The sequence below is a fragment of the Loxodonta africana genome, chromosome 6 (assembly GCF_030014295.1).
Source record: "Loxodonta africana isolate mLoxAfr1 chromosome 6, mLoxAfr1.hap2, whole genome shotgun sequence".
In the NCBI taxonomy this organism is placed as follows: domain Eukaryota; kingdom Metazoa; phylum Chordata; class Mammalia; order Proboscidea; family Elephantidae; genus Loxodonta; species Loxodonta africana.
Window position 1 is genome coordinate 30,629,784 of NC_087347.1, and position 15,441 is coordinate 30,645,224.

Consider the following 15,441-nt stretch of genomic DNA (forward strand, 5'->3'; position numbering starts at 1 on the left):
AGCTGTTGAATCTGAACTGCCGACCTTTTGGTTAGTAGCCGTAGCTCTTAGCCACTGCACCACCAGGGCACAGTGCTCTGTCTCTTAACAGATGTTTAATCATATTACATTCTTTTATGATTACTTACATGGTATATTTTATGATCTCTTCATTTTTTCTGAAAGTGACTTTTTAAAAAAATCTACAGATGTAACTATAAATAATACTTAGGATCTATAACGTATTTGGTTTTAAAATGGATTATATATATATATATTTATTCTCTTCTTCATCATTTTATTGGAATTTTTTTTCCTACTTTTCTACTATATTGATTTAGAAGTTCTATATTCTTTGGCATTCTATATAATGCTTTTAAGTGATTTCCAGTACATTTTTGACATGCACACTTGACTTACAGAGTCTCAATAAATATCTCTACCCTCCTCCTGACCAATGAAAAGACCTTAGTACATTTTGCCTGTAAATAATTTTTTTCATTTCTGGCATTTTATCTCTATCTTATTTTTAAACTCTTCAAATAAAATATTGATTTAAAAAAAATTCAATATTTGGATTTACATACATAATTACCACTTTCTTTGCTTAACAGTCTTGTTCCCATTCTCTCCTTAATTTAATTTTCTTTTATTCTGTGAGTTTCTGTGTGTGATAGTTCTCATACTTTGTTTTTCTGAACATTAAAAAAAAAATTTTACCCTCATTCTTAAATGATAATTTAGCTCCATAAAGAATTCTGGGTTGATTATGAGGGAGAGGAGGGGTGGGTACTGAATTACTGGGCTGAGGGCTGTGGGGACCATGGCTTCAGGGAACATCTAGCTTAATTGGCATAACATAGTTTATAACGAAAATTTTCTACGTTCCACTTTGGTGAGTAGCATCTGAGATCTTAAAAGCTTGTGAGTGGCCATCTAAGATACTCCACTGGTCTCACCCCTTCACAGGAAAGGGAGAATGAAGAAAACTAAAAACACAAGGGAAAGATTAGTCCAAAGGACTAATGGACCACATGTACCATGGCTTCCACCAGACTGAGTCCAGCACAATTAAATGGTGCCCAGCTACCACCACTGACTGCTCTGACAGGGATCACAATAGAGGGTCCTGGACAGAGCTGAAGAAAAATGTAGAACAAAATTCTAACTCACAAAAAAAAAAAAAAAAAGACCGGACTTACTGGCTTGACAGAGACTAGAGAAACCCAAAGAGTATGGCCTTCAGAAACCCTTTTAGCTCAGTAATGAAGTTACTCCTGAGGTTCACCCTTCAGACAAAGATTAGACAGGCCCATAAAACAAAACAAGGCTAACAGGACAAGGACTAGAAGGCAGGAGAGGACAGGAAAGCTGGTAATAGAGAATCCAAAGTCAAGAAGAGACAGTGGTAACATGCTCTTAACCATTGTCACAAAACAATATGTGTATTAACTGTTTATTGAGAAGCTAGTTCTGTAAACCTTCATCTAAAGTACAATAAAAAAAAAATTCTAGGTTGGAAGTCATTTTCCTCAGTACTTTGAAGACACTCTATTTTCTTCTGGCCTCTGTTTTTGCTGTTGAGAAGGCTGCTGTCAATCCAACTGTTGCTTCTTTTTAAAAGGATTTTCTCTTTTTGGAGTACTACAATTTTGCTCTGATGCGTCTAAGTGTAGATTTATTTTTAGTTTTCCACTTTTGGCTTCTCTGTGTAACTTCTTCAATGTGAAGATTCATGTAATTTTTCAATTCTAGACATTTCCTTCTTCATTTTCTCTATGCCACTTTCTAGTAATCCTATTAACCAAACCAAACCTGTTGCCGTCAAGCTGATTCCAACTCATAGAGACCCTACAGCACAAACTAGAACTGCCCAGTAGGGTTTTCCAAGGCTATAATCTTTACAGAAGTAGATTACCACATCTTTTCCCCATGAAGTGGCTGGTGGGTTTCACTGCTGACCCTTCAATTAGCAGCTAACTGATTAACCACTGTGCCACCAGTGCTCCTTGTAATCCTATTAAATAGATGTGTTTTGGACCTTTCAGTCTTTCTTATTTTTCCATCTGCTATATTTTATTAAAAAAAAAAAAATTTCTGCATGCTACATTCAGAGTAATATCCTTAGATTTTTCTTCCAGTTATCTAATTTTCTCTTCATCAGAGCCCAAACTATTATTTAACTAATTCACTGAATTTTTAGATTTCATTTTTCAGATTTTTATTTGGTTCTTTTTAAAATTGCACATGCTCTCTTTTTTTAGTCTCTTGCTCTTTCATTATGAGTTTTATTCCTTTTTAAATCTCTTTAACCATTAAAGTGCTTATTCTTTTACTGTTTTCCAGATAGTATAAAGTTGTTTGGATGTGATATTTGCTTTTCTGTGTGTGTGTGGTGTGGGGCCTTTGGACCCTTACTCACGTTGGATTTTTACTTCATATGTTCTACAATTATTTTTTATTGTAACCTTTTATTTACTCTGTGGGAATCCCTGTGAAATTCCCTGTGGGAGCTTTGCATCTGCTTCTATAGGGAGCTCTGGGCAACCAGTTCTGGAACAATATTTCTGTTTATGATATGGAATCCCATATCATACGGAAAGTGTAAATCCAGATTCCAGGCCTATAAGTGGCATGGATTGAGCTTTCGGTTTCTTGTGGGAAACTATTCTTTTTCTTCCCAGTACCTAGGGCAGAGACAAGCCTCTTTGCTGTTTCCTTGGGCTGGTTGGTAAACTTTGTCTGGTTCCTTTATACTGAGGTTGTAGTCCTTTAGGGTCCCAGCTTCATGCAGTGTCTCATCAGCAAGCATTCTCTTTGCAGAGCCTCAATGCCTCATAACCCATCCTGGTGTAGATATATGAGAGCCTAGTTCCAACCTAATCTAGGCTGTCACTGCCACGTCAGTTTGTACACTCTCTGCCTTTCTGGCATCTCTTCATTTCTGGATCCTTAAAATCCTCTTTCTTTAAAAAAAAAAAAGAAAAAGAAAAATTGTTGTGTTTTATCCTTGTTTGAGTCAGTGTTTCATATAAGTTAGCCACATTGACAGAACTAATTTATTTTCTACAGGAAAATACACCTTATTTTATATACTATAGGCTCCTAATAAATGCTCCTAATAAAAACTCACATACATTCATATAGAGAGCTGAGATATACAATGCCCAAACCTACCAGTTATTTAAATGAAAAAATATGTTTAATGGAATGTTTGACACCAAATACCAAACACCTTCTTTATTAACTTTTCCCTTTTTAAACTTTTAAAGCCGTAATTTTAAAAATATTTTGCATTTCGTAGACATATCTAAATTACCCGATTAGTGTAATGTGGTTACTGCCTTAATATAGGGAGAAAAAAAGAGTTTAAATAAATTTCTACTTATTTGTGTTTTGTGATCAGACACTGTTCATGTTGTTGTATGTGGAGGGGCAAGTAAATCGTTTTAGAGTATGAAATGAATCACATGGAAACATCGAGCCACCAAGAAATGTGTATGGAGATGCTTCCTCAATAAAACAGATTCTAAAAGTAGCTACTGAATTCTTTAGAACATAGAGAATCGGGGAAGGATGAAGTAGCACAGACAAAACTCTCAGTCCAGTGGAAGCTCTGTATTAAATTGGCATAGTGGGTCAGGACTAATCACAGAGTGTCCTTAGGGGTCAGAATGGGCATTCATTGTCTTCTGGCCACTCATCATTCATTCTACCCTCTTTGATAATAGCGCCAATATCCTTTGAGGAATCAATTCTCCAGGAATCTAAGTAGTCACCATGGGACTGTATTTTAAGGTTCTCTAGCTTCCTCCAGGCGCTCCTTGGAAACTCTTTGGGGCAGTTCTACTCTGTCCTATAGGGTCGCTATGAGTTGGAATCGACTTGATGGCAGTGGGTTTGTTTTGTTTTTTTTGTTCTGGCTTCCTCTGGGCAAGTGCTCCAAACTGGCCTCATCAAATCTTTTATCCTGGGACTTTGAAGCTTGAATGAGTGAAAAAGGTCAGAAAGATTATTAACAGTGGTGATTTATATCAGTTCCTGCTGTCTGGATTCTCAGAGCTGCCTTCCTTGTTCTGGGCACTGTGGGGCTTTTTTGAGCTCTGTTTCTAGCTTTACCTTTTATTTAGTGACCTGCCCAATATTCTTAACATAATTTCCTTTTAATCTTATGCTAACCAAAATCATGTCTGTTGCTGGCCATCAAATAACCCTTGGGGTACCTTGCTTTATACAAAAAATATATGGAAATAGCTTTTTGGTAAGTTAACTCCATTTTAAAGCTACCATTTAAGCGAAACCAATGGTGAAACGAATGCAAAGTAATTGTCTCTTAATATATTCATCTTTTGGTGAACAGAAGTTGGAAATCAGGTATTTATACACTTTGAGTTTTCATTAAGTGGGTTTTGCTGTATTGTGCTTATAACAAATGTAACAAAAGACTTAGAAGACATAATTTGATTTGGAGTTTATCTAAAGCTATATAATATGTTTTGGTGTACATATGAGGGTCCACTCTATTCATTAAGCAGAAATGCTCTTATCTTATTACAAAACTTGTTCAAACAAGGCTGAATGGGAGTTGTGTGCAGGATGGCCAAGTACCTCTTGTGGTTACGTATTTGCTGAGTAAAAAGAGTGGATTTGGTTCAAGTTCCCCCTTTTTTTTCCTGAACTTTCATAATTAAGAAAGACCTCTCAGTGTTTTATCGTTTTGAAATTGCTGGGTGTAATAAGAACTAATGAATCACTTTGTTGTTATGAAAACCAAAGTATAATTAGAATGTTGTTTTGCAAAAGTACTTTGGCAGTGGTCCTGTTCAGAGTTGTGTAAGGTGCTCTACGTGTGGATGTTCCACAAATGTTTAAATATATATACACCCTGATTTCAAGCCTCTGTGGCTTGGATCGGGGTGTTCTTCCTGTCTGGAGTGTCCCCTCCACTACTCCCTTGTCTGCTGAAGTCCTACACGTCTCTCAAGGCCAACCCAAACATTACCTTCCCCAGGAACCTTCCTCAATTCCAGCCAGCAGAATTAGTCACTCTGCCATTTGGGCTTCCTAATCTTTTCTTCAGAAATCCTGGTGCATTGTGGTTAAGAGCTATGGCTCCTGATCAGAAAATCAGCAATTTGAATTCTCCAGGTGCTCCTTGGAAACCCTATAGGGCAGTTCTACTCTGTCCTTCAGGGTCTCTATGAGTCAGAATTGACGGTAACAGATTGGTTTGTTGGTTGGTTTAATCTTTTCTTCATTCCACTTGAGAGCCTATCTCCTCATCTAAAACATTGTGAGCAAGTTGGGAAGATGCAAACAGTTAATTGCTTGACTACTAACCAAAAGGTTGAAAACTCCTAGAGATGCCTCAGAAGAAAGGCCTGGCAATCTGCTTCCAAAATATCACAGCCTTGAAAACTCTATGGAGCGCAGTTCTACTCTGCAACACATGGGGTCACCAAGAAGCAGAATCAATTCAATGGCAACTTTTTTTTTTTTAATTTAACCATTGGCACAAAGTTCTATGCAGAGTAATAGCTCAATACCTGTAACTAAGTTAGATTATCTTCTTAGAAACTGATTTTCCATCCTCCTCATTTATACAGAAAATCCCTTTAATACATTTCTCAGAATATCTAATATGTGTAATATCGCAAGAGACTACAATGGCCTGCAGAAGGATCTTAATAATGCCCATTGTGGATGCCAACATATCCCCATTTGCTTTATTCTTTGTTTCAATTTAAATATTAGAAGAATTTCAACTTATCAGTCATACTGGAGGCTTGAGGAGAGACGCATTTTGGTTACTGTTTTTTTCTTTCCTAACTTAAAAACAAATCTGTCCCTATCTGGAGTTAGCATGCTCATGCTCATGTTTGGACGATTGAATAGATCCCTACAGCTCACATGATATAGTCCAGGGCCTCCACATGCGTGGTCTCTCAGAACCACCCGAATGAATGCCTGGTTTGCATTTTATTTTTCATGCCCACACTGTTCTGTCTCTGACTGCTGTACTCTTTCTATTCCTGAATTCTGTGACTGGAATAGTCTACGCTTAGTTTTTTGCCTGGTCAAACCCTATTCATCCTTCGTGACTCTACTACTACTCTATGATTTATTTTCAAAAAATATTTTGTGAATGCCTATTATTTTCCAGGAGGAAACCCTGGTAGCACAGTAGTTAAGTGCTACAGCTGCTAACCAAAAGGTCGGCAGTTCGAATTCACTAGGCGCTTCTGGGAACCTTATGGGGCAGTTCTACTCTGTCCTACAGGGTTACTATGAATCAGAACTGGCTCAACGGCAATGGGTTTGGTTTTTTTGGTTTTTGGTATTATTTTCCAGAGCTCTGGTGGCTCAGTGGTCAAGAACTCTTCTGCTAACCAAAAGGTCAGCAGTTTGAATCCACCTGCCACTCCTTGGAAAGCCTATGTGGCAGTTCTATTCTGTCTTCTAGGGTCGCTATGAGTCAGAATCAACTGGACGTCAGTGGGTTTGTATGTTTGCTTGTTTCCAGGAATACAAATCAGATAAGGAGGCTTAAGGACCCTGCCCGTAAGGGAGAGGGATTCTATTAACGGAGAGAGATAAGCGAGTAAAAATAAATAAGATAGTCATCCATTATGACACCTGCTCTGAAAGAAATGAACAGTGTGGTGTGACAATGTGTCTGGGAGCAGAGCCTCTTTAGGTATGTTGTATGGCAAGGCCTCTCAGAGGAGGTGACATTTGAGCTGAGCTCCAAGAGGGAAATCTTCAGAGAATCCTCTTTACTACGTTCACCCTCCCTTTTTAGTGCTCTCATTACATTTTATGCATATCTTTAGCACTTACCACATTGTTAGCCATACTTATGTATTGCAGTAGTACATAAGTACGTGTTTAACGAAGAGCTCTGATTTATGTAGAGTGTTTGCCAATTTCCACGGTGTAAATACCACCACCATACCGTACCTGTTGCCATCAAGTCAACTCTGACTTGTAGTCACCCTGTCTGATTTTAAGCTGTTAACCGAATGTCATAGAAGCAGAACTGGGAAGAGATGGGCAGAATTGATTCTTGGGAGCCAGAACCGTTGGAGGTCCAAGGACGTGCTTGAGGAGCTTCCACGGGATGTGAGAATGTGAAGCTGCAACTCTGAGTCTCTGCACCCCTTTTCTGCTTCAACTAGAGGGTCCTACTCTCCTCTGCTTTATAATATAGTTTCTATGCAAGATTTTATATGATGAAAGACTCCCTTGACAAATAAAGGATTGAAAAGAACAAATCTGTACTAATTTTAAAATATTTGTGTATATAAGTATCATCTGGGGAGCTTGTTAAAAATGTCGACACCTAAACCCTATCTTGAAAGACCCTGGAGGTGGGGCCAGATAAGCTGCATTTTAATCTCATGATAGGTTATCTCATGCAACAGTCCAAGAACTTTGGGAAACACTGTACAGCAGTGTTTACATAACTGCTATACACTGCTAGGAGACCCTGGTGGCGCAGTGGTTAAGAGCCACAGACAGCTGCTAACCAAAAGGCTGGCAGTTCGAATCCACCAGGCGCTCCTTGGATACCCTATGGGGCAGCTCTATTCTGTTCTATAGAGTCACTATGAGTCGGAATCTATGAGCTGGAATCGACTCGACGGCAGCGGGTTTGTTTGTTTTATACATACTGCTATACAGTGTTTTCCAATGTGTAGGATTTACAATATAATTCTAAGTAGTACCAAGATGATCTTGAGTGGCATTAAATAAAACTGACATGACATTAAATAAAACAGAATTACTCAAGATGAAAGTTTTTCCTTTGCATCCTCTTTCGATCATTCTGTATATATTAAGAAGAAGTCTCAGCTTGGTCTTAGTATGTCTTTAATGCCTCCCTAACTTACTTTTATGTTAATCTCCCTTTTAACAACAGAACAAGCCTCAGGGTCAGAGCTTTTCACAGGTAATAGGAACTAGTTAAGTTTTAATAACATCATTTGTTTTTATTAGGTTTATTTTTGTGACTACCTTCTAAAAAAAAAAAATTTTTTTTTTTTTTTAGTTATGAAAAATTCTGTTGAAATTTTAATTATGGTCGCAATAGTACAATTTCTTCATAAGTAAGTACAAAGACAAAGAAATATTAGAAATGAGTAAACCAATCACTGTGAAATCGACTCCAAGTCATGGCGACCTTATGTGTGTCAAAGTAGAACTGTATTCCATAGAGTTTCCAGCGGCTGAGTTTTTGGAAGTAGGTCACCAGGCCTTTCTTCCAACATGCCTCTGGGTGGACTTGAACTTCCAACCTTATGGTTAACAACTGAGTGAGTTAACTATATAGGTGTTATGGGGATGAGACTAAAATAGTAAAGGTAGAAGTCAAATAAATCAAATCTATGAATCATTTGGACCATGGGCTGCTGCTGTTCAGAAATAGCAGGTTGAATTCAGAGCTGGGGAGGGGCTGGGGGACAGGTATGCGGAACAAGGGTGGAGGTAGCTAAGAAGTTTTGAGAACAGCTTTGGGACACTATGTCCTTGATGGAGGGTCAAAGAAGGAAATTCTTCATCTTCATAATTCGCCTTGTGGCTCACACAGCCAGCCACCTTTACTAGGGTGATGCCCTTTGCTGTTTATTCTTGCAGATGATTCAGGTTAAAACAGAACAACTTATGTCTATCTCCAGTGACACATACGTGATTCTTTTCAGGACTTAGGAGTACTAGGACTTGCCAGCTGGCAACCCGGTATTTGGCAAAGCGTTAAAGATGCTGCTTTGAGAAATTACAGACAGTTTCCTTCTGCCTCTTCTCTAATGCTTTGGAAGAAAAAAACATTGCTGAGTCACCCTGCCATGTAAGGCATAACGAGATCTTGAAGAGAGGTTTGTAACGGGTTCCCTTTTAAAGAATGATAGAGACAGGATTACTATTGACTAAGAAAGTTCCAGTTAAATACTAAACCCATTAAAATACTGTGGATTTGAAAAAGCTGATACTAAATCAACAACCATGGCGTTTTCTGAATGAGTGTTTAGAATTCCCACAAGATGTGTTATTTATGATAGCAATTTCCGTCTCATAACAATCATTTACCTTACTAGCTGTAGTCTACCCTATTATCTAATTTACTAGACAGATCTGCTTTTTAAAAAATGTTAAATCTTTATGTTTAGTAATAAAAATCATAAGTGGAGAATATCTGCCACCGTAAATTAATAATAGGATTCTTCTACTATTCTCATTTGCGTGTAGGCACAGATACGAACTATAAGGAAAAATGACTACTATGGTCCTATAATAGTTTTATCACTCACAATCAGGGCTGAAAGTTAAGCAACAGAAACAAATCTCCAATGCAAACCCACTCCCAGTGCCTCCTTCCTTTGTGTCATTCTCTTGGAAGTTGGGCATCTCCTAGAACTATGAGTGGATCACCCTGGAGCCCTGGAGAGATTGGACACCTTGGGTTAGGCCTTGTTTTCAGAGACTATTATTTCATTAAATCAGTTTTCCTAAGCTCCATTCTCTCTTTCAGTCCTTAACATTAATGTGTCCTGAACAGGAAGACATCTTCCTTGTCCCTCTTCCATTTTTCCTCCAATGTCCTGTACCAGCTAACAGATTGGCAGAAGTAATTTTCCATCTTGCTTTGTTGGAGCTCAATCCTCTAAGTCATTGGAGTCTCATTCTCCAGAGACCCTGCCTTCAGGATTTGGAGTGGTGAAGGAAGAGAGAGAAGACCTTTTACCTACTCAGTGCTATCATAAAAAGCAATTATCATATAACCTTTTTAACCTGGAGTTGCTGTGGGACGTCTTTACGGGGGACGAGTGTTCATACCACGTTAACACCAGTGTATGCATGGTGGAAAACTCATATTCACCACATGGCAGAAATGTTGGCCTTTGCCCTTTCACCAAATTTGTTGATGGAATAAATGGTAACCCTAGACTTTATTGGAAATCCTCGTGATGTGGTGGTTAAGAGCTTGGCTGCCAACCCAAAGGTTGGCAGTTTGAATCCACCAGGCACTCCTTAGAAACTCTATGGGTCCGTTCTGCTCTGTCCTATAGGGTCAGTATGAGTCGGAATCGACTTGACGGCAATGGGTTTTCGGCTTTATTGGCTTCTTTGGTCTTCCACCTGAGGGGCTTGAAAGCTTGATGAAATGGAGATCCTGTGGCATTTGATGATAATGATTGGAAGTGAGAGTAAGTGTGGTAGCATCTTCGGATGTGGTACCAGAATTGTTACAAAATGCTTCCAGCTGCCATTTCAGAGGAATCACCTCTGGTCCCATGTGTGGTTCTCCTCCTTTCATCACTCTCGTGACTGACTCTAGGTAGGCAAGGTGAAGCTGATGAATTCATTAGAGAGTTTGTCTGGCAACAGTTTCTCTCTTCCTGAATGTGTGGACATAGCTTTGGTTCTCCTTCACCCACACACTGCTCTGCCACTCCCACTTCTCCCATTAGGACACAGCAGATTACTCATCAGGTGAGTTGTTGCACATTGTTTGATTTTTAACAGCAGATACCCTCCTGTCAGAGATAAAGTCTGCTTGGAGTGTCGGTGGTTCTAAGTTTGAAGTGAAATGTCAGTATGGCATTTCAGCACTTTCATTAGGAGCTCCTAAGAGCCAAATAAATCATATAGCAAGGTTACAAGACACTACATTTGACTTGAGATATTGCCCGAGCAGATGATTCTGCTTTACCATGCCAGAGGCCAAGTTTATTCTGAAGCAGCCATAGTGAAGAATGGGGTGGGCTTCTGGAGGAGAAAGATTTGGGAGAAGTACATTGGAAGTCATCGAAAGGAAGAGTTGATTCCCCAGCCAGTCCCTACCCAGATGCAAAGGCTCTTAAGGCTGGCGTAAAACAGAACCAAGTGTGGACTCTCTTCTCTACCTTCTTCTTCTGTGATCTTGATAACCTAGACTAAATTCAAAACAAGCATGTTTTGAGAGGAATCCAAGTTATGGAAATAGTGGCCGTGTGCCAATTTGGCATATGCCTAAGCATGTGATTTCTCTGTGGTCCAATAACCTTTATTGTATATATAATTGTGGTGCACATAATTCCAGTTTTCCTTAGATAATGTCAGACAGTGTGTAGTCTCCAATGTTCCTGAAGAATGCTGTTCCTTCAACAATCCTGGAGACTGTCAGCTCGTATGGAGAATATCATACAAGCTGACAATCTGCTAAGACTGCTACTTTAAGGAAGAAGTATGGTAAAATGGTAGTTATATATAAAAAAAAAATACCATGATCAAATTCATTGGACTTAGACTCAGACCCTATAACTTGAGCACCTTAAGACCCTTTCACTCCCATTTTTGATCAGGTTTTTTCTGTGATTGTGTGGCCAGGAAATAACAGCCCTCTTGGTTTACCTATTGGTTGGATTGAGAAATGGTCTCCCTTTAGAGATTAGCTCTGGTCTTCTTTTTGGTATTTGCCTGATCTTAACTCTTGAGCTTTGTGCTCCATTTCTCTCATCTCTTGGTGTTTTAGAGCCCTGGAGTTAGGACCACTATTAATCCCTCCAACCCACTCCTTATACTCTGATGATTGATAGTGTATTAAGTTCAAAGGAAAATCTTAGGCAACATTTAGGGTCCTCAGATGAAACCGTATTTTGATTAGTCCACAAAATATAATTTTTAAAAAAGCCATATAAATTCTGCCACTTTTAATGCAAAGGGGTAAAAATGCTTCACGTCATGCTTCTAGGGCTTCTTAAAAATTTCATATGAAAAGCATTTTTTACTTTCTAGGCAGCCAAGAACTTCAGCTGATTTCAGCTGCTGTTATTTGGTGTGTGCAAAAAATATAGATCTTCCGAAGAAATTTGTTATCAGTAATGCTATGCAGCCTGGCATAGCACATTTGACAATATCAAAAGAAATGGTATCATATAAATGGAACAGGGAGCAGAATGAAGTTCAGTTTCATGATTTGACCAGAAGAAAAAAAAAATACCCTGAGTGACCTGAGGCAACCTGACTTCATTAGACCCCTGGTCCTTGTACGCATTACAATTTTGCCCCAATAAAGAGATTAAAAAAGAAAGGTTACCAGGGCTTTCAGGAAGGAGACCCTATTCTTTTCAATTACATCTGATTTATGAACTGTTTAAACCATTTCCCAAAGTCTGCTTTCACAGTCTGTCTGATAAACACTGCACAAAAATCCTACTGGTTTGCAAAATCCAACCCTTACATGTCTGAGGTCCCCTTTTGGACCCTGAGAGGAAGGAACACTGAAGTCTCCAAAGAGCTGCTGGTGACAAATGTCTACTGTATTTCCTGGTAGCAGAGAACAAAAGCAGGACTTGAAAAAGAAAACATACATGCTCTGGAATCCTTTCTCCTTCAGCTCCTTTGGAGCCAAATGCTGACCTATCAGATTTTTATACCCTCACCACCCCCTCAGCCATTCTCCCTTTCACATTGTGGTCTGTTCTCCAGAAATATATCCTTTTTGGTTTCAAACTAGATTGAATTATAGAAAACAAACTGTGCAAAGTTCCCAGGCCCCCAGTTTTCTCACAGCCAGGAAGGGAGTAGACAAGAGGACATGGACTCTCCTTCTCCCCTGCCCCCACCTCCCAAGTCCCCACAACTGTCTTTTCAAAAGCAAGTTTTTTAAAGAAATATAGAGAGAGCATAACTTGTAGTCATCTGGCAATGGGTGAGCACGATCATCTTTCAAAATAATAATGACGCCAAACTTTGTAGAAAGGGGAAACTGCTCTCTTTGTTCCAACGACCCTACAATGTAGATAAATATCTCTCAAGGCATAAATATAATGACATTTTTAGAACAGGTCTATCAGCTAGTCTAGACTTCTAGGAAGGCATCATAAAACTGTTACTTTCAATGGCCAAATTCTTTTCCAGCGCAACCCTATCTGCCCCAGGATGGAAATTAATCAAGTTTTAGAATGAACTTGGCAACCCTAGGCTGGTTCTTTCCCCATTCATCTGATATAGATCTTGATTAACATAATATTAACAAGAGTTTAAAGGGTTTTGTGTCTGTGTGTGTTTTGTTTTTAACAAGAGAAGGGTCTTCCACCTGAGACAGCCGAGGGGAAGATTTCTCAGGCTCTGCTGAGAAAGGACTTCTGGGTGTGAGATAGTGTGAATGTCCGGTTGGAAATGCAGGTCTGCTCTCCTGGGACCTACAACTTTGGTCTTAGAGGGCATTTTCTAGGGTCCCTGTGCCCCTAGCACAGGACGTCAGTTAATATCATTTGCAGCATTAGGGTGTTGGCTCAAAAGAGACAGAGCTTATTATTCCACAGGGAGAAAAAATGAGAACATCTGGGAATTATGAGGGTGTTTATGAGTAACATCACTGGTAGACACATGAGGTCAGCGTTCTTCCCAGTCCTTGCCACCACTGAGGACTTGGGGGTGGATGGACAGAAGGGAGGTGGTGTGGTATGGCAGCAGCTGGAACACAAAGTGGGAATAATCACTTGGCTACATTTAGATCCTATTCGCCATCTCTGAGTGAGGTTATCCCAGCATTTGGTGTCCATGGGTGCTTATCTGTGGCCAAATCTGGCTTCTTATTTTTAAGGGGAAAACTCCAGAGACTTATTTAAGAACAACTCAAAAGTTTCCTAGGGCATCAATAAATGTTAAACAAAAAACATATTGATGAACTTTTAAAATATATGAATCAGAACTGCATGGAATTAATTTTGCTAGTATGATCCATTAAGTTTAAATATCAACGAGCAAAGTCTTGGGCGTTTGACATTTGTTTTACTATGATATCTTCCAATTCAGAAGACAATAATGTTTTTATATGTTTCCCTGGATTAGCGATGAGAGTGTTAAATTTTAATCTTTGCTTAGAAAACTAGAAGATAAGTTATTCTTCTGACTGTCTAGGGTACTACATTTTATATAAGAAGAAGCAGGCCCAATGGTGGGAGCCTTATGTTTTTCTATGGTCTCTGGCAGTGATTTAGGGTGGTTTTATTAAACTCTCCTGCTTGTCTGGGCCTCAATCATTCTTTCTGTAAAGAGGGACTAACAGGACGTGACATTTACTGCCCTCACTGAAGTGTTACAAGGAGTGATGACATTGTGGGCATGGAGTGGGATTTAACAAGAGTGATGTTGACTTTCCCTCTCTCTCAACGTCATGTACAAAGTGTGAACAGAAGCAGAAGCAGCGGCGTGTGTGCGTGTGTTTAGAGCTAAAGGTGGGGTCAAGGACGGGAGGACTACTGCAAGTGTCACTGCTTTCTCTTCGCTAGAAGCCCTCTGTTGTTGAACCTGGGAAGAAGGCAGCCAAGGCTTTCCTTAAGACGTGGTCAAGTGCTCTTTTCTGCTACTGTGGTAGGCTTTCAAACAGGAAAGCCATTCTTTCAGATGTATGTGAAAATTACCCTGCAATGATGTGTCTCCATTAGGAGGTGAGAAGTGGTACTGATGCTGAAGTGGTCTAATGAAGGAATGGCCTGAGACAGGGATGGCAACCTACCTAACAATCTGGCCCAATAATTCTGATCAACCTGTAGTGCTTCTGGGGAGCTGTTGAAGATTATGCAGGTGAACACAGACCAGCTCCAGAGGAAAGGGTCATGATCAATGATTAACGCTTGCCACAAGTGTGAGAGGACAAGTGGTGGCCATGTGCATGTAGTTGTCATCACCATAGTGGAAACAAAGAAGCATAATCAGACTGATCTGACTTTATATCGTGTTTCTTCCATGGGTGGGCTGTGTGACTGTGAGCAAGCGACTTGACCTCTCTAAGTCCTGTTTTCTCAAATATAGGGTTAATAACAATATCTTCTCTGTAGAGTTTTTGTGAAGCTGAAGCAAGATAATACGTTTGCTCTTATTTTTATAACTGTGACTGGTAAAAGGTAACTAGAGTCAAGGGCCTGGGCTTGCATCATTCATTTGCATTAATGTGAGGAGTCTTTGATAAGAAACCCAAGTCATGGAAGGATCCAGTTCAGATTCAGCACAATCATTTTCCCCAAATAGGGTCACACTCATGTTAATAGAAGCAGTATGAGTTTCTCAGATGGAGTTGATGGCATAGTCTTTGTTAAGAAATGACTCTCCACAGTAGTATACTGTGTATGCTTTTAGATATGCAGGGAAAAATCCAGCCCCATTCCGGAGTGTTGCCTGTTATTGTCTCTCCTATCCACAGGATCAGAGCTTTTTTTTTTTTTTTTTTGAGACTAAATCCCATTTCTCTCTTCAATGGAGGAGACATGAAAGTTGTGACATTCAGGATCAGGAATACTAATGAGATAGGGCTCTAAAGGCAAAGAAATGGAAAGAGAAAGAAAGGGGAGACTCAGGATCCTAGGGGAGGTCCATGAGATCACTCTGAGAATTCTCTTCTTGTGACATAGAATTCGCATAGAGATATCTCCCTATTCCTTGACTCTGTATGGCTTGGGACAATTTCCTGAATGCTTG